Below are 8,844 nucleotides of genomic sequence, written 5' to 3' on the forward strand. Positions count from 1 at the left end.
TTTTATTTATTTATGATAGTCAGAGAGAGAGAGAGAGAGAGAGAGGGGCAGAGACACAGGCAGAGGGAGAAGCAGGCTCCATGCACCGGGAGCCCGATGTGGGATTCGATCCCGGTCTCCAGGATCGCGCCCTGGGCCGAAGGCAGGCACCAAACCGCTGCGCCACCCAGGGATCCCCCATACCTCTAATATTGAAGCATGAGCTTAAACACATAAGTCCAGCTCCTATTTTCCATCATCTTTCATTCTTAACCCAATTCTTTGCTTTCCTTTGAGGCACATCAGATGGATTTGTATATTCTATTTTCAATTATTTTCCTTCCATTCTTTATTAAACCTACTCCACTCAAGCTTTTGCCACCAAGCAAGGTACTGCCTCTGCTCTGGGTATGACTAACATGTTGAATCTAATGGTCACTCACAGAGCACACTCTACTTAACCAAACTGGCTGTATTAGACACAGTTGATCACTTTTTCCTCTTTCCAGACTCTTGAACTCTCTTGTGTTCTCCCTCATGCATCTCTCCCTCTTTGGTCTTCATTACTCATTGCTACTTTTCTCTGCAGCCTCTGGAATGCCTAGGGCTCAGCCCATGGACTATTTCTTTTCCCTTTCCACACTTATCTCATAAAGATCTCATCCAGTTTATTGACTTTAAATATTAACTACATTTCAACTTCCAAAACTTGCATGTCCACCTGCCTTCTCAACATTTCCTACTAGAAATCCAATAGGAATCTTAATTTAACATGTCTAAAACTGAGATCATAATCCTCCTCCAGAACCCTTCAGCCTTTCTCATTTCAGTCGATGGCAACTCTATATTTGTAATTTCTCAGGTCAAAATGCTAGGATTATTCTTGAATCCTTCCCTCTCCCAGCCATACTCTACATACAGTCCATGAAGAAATCTGTTTAGTTTTAAAAAAAAAAAAAAAGCTTTAAAACAGAGCCTAAATTCAATAACTTCTGACCACCCTCTCCTGCTGCTACCCTATTCTGAGCCATCATCTCTCGCCTAAATCACTGCAATAGCCTCCAAGCTACATTCTCAGCAAAGCAGCCAAATTATTTTAAAATAGAAGTCAAATCATTTGTCTGCTTAAAAGCTTTCAATGTCTCCTCATTGCTTCAAAATAAAGGCAGAAGTCTTTATAATGCTCTGTAAAGCCTTAAGCCATGGATCTGCAAGCTACTGTCTGAGGGCCAAATGTGACCTTTGCTTATTTTTTGTACAGTAGCCTGGGAGCTAAGAATGATTTTTACATTTTCAAGTGGGTGGGGAAAAAAAACAAAGAAGGACATGTAGTGACACATGAAAATTATGCAAAATTCAAATTTCAGCATCCATAAATAACCTTTTATTGGAACACAGCCATGCATATTCGTTTATGCATTGTCTCTGGCTGCTTTCACCACTACAACAGCAGGGCTGAGTAGTAGCAGTGAGACCATATGGCCCACAAAGCCTAAAATATTTACTAACTGGCCCTTTACAGAACAAGTTTGCCAACTGCTGCTTTAAACAATCTGCTCACTCCTGACGATATCTCTTATAACTTGCTCCTCAACCCCCTCTGCCTTTGCTCCCTTTTCTCCAGACTGGTCTCCTTCATTTCATATGTCAGTAATTTTTCCTTAGGAGCTTTGTATGAATCTTTCCCACCACAACACTGTCCCCCAGATAGCCACAAGGCTAACATCTTCATCCCTTTATTCAGTTAATTTGTGAGCTCCATATAAAATGAAAACGTGGGACCCCATGTTCAAAAATTATTAAGAATCCGACACGTTAACAGCAGAGCATTAAAGCAAGCATGTAGGTAATGCGCCTAAGAAACTGGCTGACCACCCCATTTCAAACAGTGACTTCTCCCCTGGAAGCCTCCAGCCCCTGTTCCTTCCATTTTTTATAACACTTTTCAGCATCCAGCATACTGTATAGTTCATGTATTTATTATATTTATTATTTAATATCTGCCTTCCTGGCTAAAATGTAAGCTCCATGATGGACAGGGATCTTTCTCTCATTTTTGTATTCTAATACATTGAATTGTGCCTGAAATATAGTAGGTGCTCAGTAAGTAAGCGTATAAATTTTATTGAAAAAGTGTATGAAATTCAGCAATTTTCATATTATTATTTTAAACTCAAGTAAAATAAAATACTTTGTTATTATAAAGAGCATTTCTACTTGTGATTTACAAAATTATTCTGTCTCTTCTTTCATTTGTACAAATAATGGCTAATGAATACATGACACTAATAAGTACTAAGAAATATAGCTGATGGAGATAACCTTCTAGGGAACTGCTGTTTTTATTTTGTAACTTTGTAGTATTTTCAACTCCTAATTTATGTACATGTATTATTTCCGCCAAAACTAAGGTTGATCTTTAAAAAGATAAAGGGTGAGGGATCCCTGGGTGGCGCAGCGGTTTGGCGCCTGCCTTTGGCCCAGAGCGCGATCCTGGAGACCCGGGATCGAATCCCACATCAGGCTCCCGGTGCATGGAGCCTGCTTCTCCCTCCGCCTGTGTCTCTGCCTCTCTCTCTCTCTCTCTGTGACTATCATAAATAAATAAAAAATTTAAAAAAAATTAAAAAAAAATGCCTTTAAAAAAAAAAAAGATAAAGGGTGAGAATTGAAAAAAGTAGTGTGAGTCCTCAGATTGAAAATGACATCGTCAAAGGGAAAAAAATAAAACCATACCTAAACGGAAAGGAAATATAAACTAAAATAGTGAAGCTGCAGAACTTCATTGAAGAGAAATAGTAAATCTTGGTAAGAAAGGGGAAAGAAATAACAATGATTAAATTGACATATACTTCAATGAATCCTTTTCTTATCTTCAAAAACCATAGCATAAAGCTCTTCAGAGCAAAGCATTCTTTTTTTTTTTTTTTTTAATAATTTTCTCACAGCTTTTTTTTTGTTGTTTTTTTTTTTTTTTAATTTTTATTTATTTATGATAGTCACAGAGAGAGAGAGAGGCAGAGACACAGGCGGAGCGGAGAAGCAGGCTCCATGCACCGGGAGCCCGATGTGGGATTCGATCCCGGGTCTCCAGGATCGCGCCCTGGGCCAAAGGCAGGCGCCAAACCGCTGCGCCACCCAGGGATCCCAGAGCAAAGCATTCTTCATTATTAGAGATATGATTTAGGGAGTAAAAACAGGCAAAATGGGATAAGTAGCCTTCATCCAGGACTCTGTCTTATTGATTTTATTTCAGTCTGGTATCCTTATTTGTGCAAAACTTTGTAAGCACTGAGGGATCTTCGTCTAGCCAGGTCTGCATGTTCCCAGTTGCTCTCACTGTTGATTTATACTATCTAGGTAGAATTTTCTTGACTTCTGCTAAAATAAGAAAGTGTGATGTTTATCTGCAATACACCTACTAACTCTAATCCTTTTATTACTGTAGTTGGTATTTGTCGTTTGTGGTCATCCAACATCTTTGTAGACTATACCTATGGTTTGATAATTTCTTCCTTGTGAATCCCACTTTTCCAAGTAGAAGTAAGAAACTTATATTTCCTGTCTCCCACACAGCTAGTGAGCAGGCCTGTGACCCACAATCTGCCAATCAGTGGGAGTCTTGCATTACAAAGTAAGCAACATGAAAAGTGGCCTTATGTGAGAGAATCCACCTTCCAAGAAGTGCAATGGTGGATGTGACTTATTCTTCCAGGGCAGCACTGGTAAGCTGCTGACGTCCAGTCCTGAGTGTCATTGGTTGTAGACAGTTAGACACTGTGCTATCTCAACTAGAGCTGCTCCAACAGTAGAAAGGCACTGTTTCTCACTCTCTCAGTCTTCCAGAGATTCTGTGGGTCAAAACATATCTTTAATAAGCTCCATTAGCCTGAGTATAATTTATTACTAAAAACTAAGAACTCTGACCATGTATAAAAAGCCTACAGGGGCACCTGGGTGGCTCAACAGTTGAGCACCTGCCTTTGGCTCAGGTCATGGTCCCAGGATCCTAGGATCGAGTCCTATATCAGGCTCCCCGCAGGAAGCCTGCTTCTCCTTCTTCCTCTGTCTCTGCCTCTGTCTCTCTGTCTCTCATGAATAAATAAATATTAAAAAAAAAGGCCTACAGCTAACATTATACTCAATGGTAAAAAGCTGAAAGCTTTCCTTGTATGATCAGGAATAAGGCAAGGATTCCTCCTTTTGCCGCTTCTACTTGACATAATACTGGAAGTCCTAGCCAGAGACATTAGGCAAGACAAAGAAGTAAACATCTACACAGCAAAAAAACAATCAGCACAATGAAAAGGCAGCCTACATAATGGGAGAAAAAAAATACTTGCAAACCATAAATTGAGGGTTGATATCCAAAATATATAAAGAACCCCTATAACTCAATAACAAAAAACCCTCCAAAAAATCCAACTTAAAAATAGGCAAAAATGTTCAAGAAATCATCTAAAGGTACATGACCAAAAGGTAGATGAAAAGATGCTCCACATCACCAATCATCAGGGAACCGCAAATCAAAACCATATTGAGATACCACCTCACACCTGTTAGAGTGGCTATCAGTAAGACACAAGAACAAGTGTTTACAAGAATGTGGAGAAAAGAAAAATGCTTGTGCACTGTTGGTAGGAATGTACATTGGCTCAGCCACAGTGGAAAACAGTAAGGAAGTTCATAAAAAAATTAAAAATAGAACCACTGGCAATTTCATTCCTGGGTCTGTATCCAAAGGAAATGAACATAGGATATTGAAAAGACATCTGCACTCCATGTTATTGCAGCATTATTCACAGTATCCAAGATAATGGAAACAAAAGTGTCTGTCAACAGATGAATGGATGAAGATGTGACATCTATATGTCTACATCTATCTATCTATCTATCTATCTATCTATCTATCTATCTATCATCTATATATGGTACACAATATACACAAATACAGGCACACACGCAATGGAAAATTGTTTAGCCATGAAAAAGAAGGAATCCTGCCATTTGTGACATGGATGGATCTTGAGGACATTATACTAAGTGAAAGAAGTCACAAAAAGATGAATACTTCATGATTTCACTTACACAAGGTACCTAAAGTAGCCAAACTCTTCGAAAGAGAAATTAGAATGGTGGATACCAGGGGCTGGGGGTGAGGGAAAAGGGGCAGCCGCTGTTCAATGTGTATAGACTTTCAGTTTTTCAAGATGAAAGTTCTAGAGATCTGTGGCATAATAATGTGATTATAGGGGATCCCTGGGTGGCGCAGTGGTTTGGCGCCTGCCTTTGGCCCAGGGAGCGATCCTGGAGACCCGGGATCGAATCCCACGTCGGGCTCCCGGTGCATGGAGCCTGCTTCTCCCTCTGCCTATGTCTCTACCTCTCTCTCTCTCTGTGTGTCTCTCTGTGACTATCATAAATAAATTTAAAAAATAATGTGATTATAGTTATCCCTAATGAACCGTACACTTAAAATTGATTAAGATGTGGGACACCTGGGTATCTCAGTCAGTTAAGAGTCTTCCTTTGGCTCAGGTCATTGTCCCTGGGTCCTGGGATCAAGCCCCAGGTGGAGCTCCCTACTTCTCCCTCTCCCTCTGCAGCTACTCACTGCTTATGTTTCCTCTCTGTGTGTGTCAAATGAATAAATAAAATCTTTTAAAAAAATGGTTAAGGTAGAAAATTTTATGTTATGTGCTCTAAAAAAAAAAAAAAACAACAAAATTAAGAACCCTGATTAATACAACCTCTAGTTTTTAAAAGTTACTTAAGGTCATATTTTAACTTTATGTTGGATAATAAAGCTTTATTTGTTTGGGTTCAGTTCATGAACGCATTCTAAACAAGTTCTCTGATCAGCAGGCAGACTAAAGATGAGTATGTCTTGAACAAGTGACACACAGAGGAGATGGGGACAAGCTGTCACTCACCAGGACAGCTGTGGGATCTCATAGCCAGACTAGATGTTGGAGATGCCAGTGATTACCATGGCAGTAACCATCAACTTGGGCTTGTTGATCTGCTTGGCTTCCTATTCATAAGCTTCACATGTTTCTTATATACAAATAGGAGAAAGTCTATGAGTATCAACTCTGAGTTGACTTCCACGACTACTCTTTGAATTAAATTAACCTTTCCAATTTTTCATTCTTCAGTATCCTTACTGGAATAGGATCCTCCATCTCCAACTGAGATCATAACAAGCTAGGTTTTCAGTGATTTTTCATAGGAGACTAGCTGTGGGCTTTCCAGTCAAAAATGATACGGAATATGGATCCCCTGTACCAGGAGAGTGAAGAAATGCTTGTCCTGAGGAGAGGTTCCATGAGAGCCAGAGTACTCCCATTCCTCCCAATGCAGGAATTTGATGACTGAGGCAATGAAGTTCTGCAGTTCTCAGAAGTGGAAACCATGGCAGAGAAGTTGAGGGAAACGCAAAGAAGACATGCCTTGGTGGTCCCAGTACCTTGTAGTAAAATCTGTAGGAAGTCATATCAAAAAACAGTTCTAAACTTCCAGACACCAAAAGCCAGGAGTTTTTCAGTTGGCTGTTTCTGAGGGAAAAAAAGCAAAGATTTGTTGGTCAGAACAAAAGATCATTCATTTCAACATTAGTTATAGGGATTGAGAAGGCAGGAAAAGTCTGATGCAGTCTCTCATACTGGTTTTCTTCATTCTCATCGTTATTGTGAGAGTGGTTGGAGTAGGTGGCCTGGGATTGGTATGTTTCAATGTCTCTACAGTTGCAATTACTCCCCTTGGAGTGAAGTCCCTAAGGACACCAAGTGCATCATCAATGCCAGCTTTATGTGGTTTCCAAGTGGAAGATTGTTTTCATCTGAGTCTACAAGTCATTGGACTTTGCTAAATTTCCTTGGCAACTGAACTAATTGACAACCACCTCTTGAAAGTCATCCATTCCTCTTAATTTTAGAGTCACCACTCTGCTGGAAATAATAAGAAAGCTTGGAACTGAACTGTGCTCTGCTTTGTTGGCCTATTTGGAATTGCAGCCTAGAGCCTACTCTGGAAGGTTTTGCTTAAACTGTTCTTGAAGGTTAAAGGATTTTGATCCTTTCACTATTTACTCATTTTCAGGTCATTGAAAGCTTCCCGGAGTAACATACTGCATTCACAGACAGTGATCTCATCTTGTATCCCACATCAGGTGACTACAGAGGCAGGGGTTGATAACCTCAGGGTTGAAGTGCCCCAGGCCTAACTAGTACTAGGCCCAAGTGGTGAAGTAGTGTCAACTGGTAGGCAGAACCTTTTACTGGAAGAGTGAGAAACTATTGCAGGAAAGCTGCCCAGAGGACCATAAGTAGCTTCAGAAAACACAGATTTCCGGATAACTTTCCTGTTTAAGTCTCAAAGGGAGGGGGAAGATCTGCATGAGAACCTTGTGTACTGTGGCAAACCCATAATTAGCAGGCAATTCAGGAAGATATCTCTTAGAGGTGGCTCTGTCCCTCCAAGGGAAAATTAAAGAACCTTAGAAATCAATGTCGTAAGCCTGAAATGAAAACTTATAGTTAGTAAACTGTGATTTAGATGTATTATTCTAGCCTCTTCTACATGTTAACAATAGCAATTACTAATGCTTACTCAGCACTTTTATATACCAAGCACTGCTCTGAGTAATTTACTAAATTCATTTATTAATCCTCACCAAAACCCTATGAGGTAAGTCCTATTATTACTTCCATTTTATCCATTTGGAAATTAAACGCAGAAAGGATAATGGTGGAAGTCTATCCAGCACTTAAAGCTAGCTTCCGGGGATCCCTGGGTGGCGCAGCGGTTTGGCGCCTGCCTTTGGCCCAGGGGGCGATCCTGGAGACCCAAGATCAAATCCCACGTCGGGCTCCCTGTGCGTGGAGCCTGCTTCTCCCTCTGCCTGTGTCTCTGCCTGTGTCTCTGCCTGTGTCTCTGCCTGTCTCTCTCTCTCTCTGTCTCTCTCTCTCTCTCCCCGTGTGTGACTATCATAAATAAATAAAAATTTAAAAAAAAAAAAAAAAAAGCTAGCTCCCTAAGGAGAATCTTACCTGGGGAAATACGCCATCTACTAGCAGTCAAGAGTCCTGGCTTCTGCTGCGGATTCCTCCACAAACTCCGTATCTCCTAGGATGAGTCCTACGGCTCACCTCTTAGTTAACTGGTCTGTGAGCTGGGGTGTTAATGCCTTTCCTGTCCACCTCACAGGGAAGAGTTGTTTTAAAGACCCAGTAAGATGAAGGTTTGAAAATGCTTTAACAGCGCTGAAGGCAGCATGTGTATGGCTTCTCCATATTATTTTTCATTGTTAACATTCATTTTTAAGACCAGTTGGTTTCAGCTTTGGGATTTTTAAGTCCATGATCCCAATCTTGTAAATTTGGTTAAGGAATTTCAAAATCTCTAAAAAGATTAATTAATGACCTTTGAAGTAGAAGGACAAAGGGCCATTCTGAATTTCCAAATTATGAAGACAAAGACAAATAATATGGTGATCCATCGCAAGAATGCATACCTATGCCAACTGCAAACACAATAAGCAGATTTAAAAAAATATATTTTATTTATTCATGAGAGACACACACAGAGAGAGGCAGAGACACAGGCAGAGGGAGAAGCAGGCCCCATGCCGGGAGCCCGACGTGGGACTGGATCCCGGGACTCCAGGACCACGCCCTGAGCCGAAGCAGAGGCCCAACCGCTAAGCCACCCAGACCTCCCCACAAGAAGCAGATCTTAAAGCGACATGGAGAATAATAGAACTAGAGGAAGGGCAGCCTTTGTAAACTAGTGCTTCACTTATAGTAGGAAATTTTTCTTGTTTTACTCCGTGAGTCTTTTTATTTTTATTTATTTTTTTTTTAT

Source organism: Vulpes lagopus, chromosome 3, assembly GCF_018345385.1.
Source record: "Vulpes lagopus strain Blue_001 chromosome 3, ASM1834538v1, whole genome shotgun sequence".
Lineage (NCBI taxonomy): Eukaryota > Metazoa > Chordata > Mammalia > Carnivora > Canidae > Vulpes > Vulpes lagopus.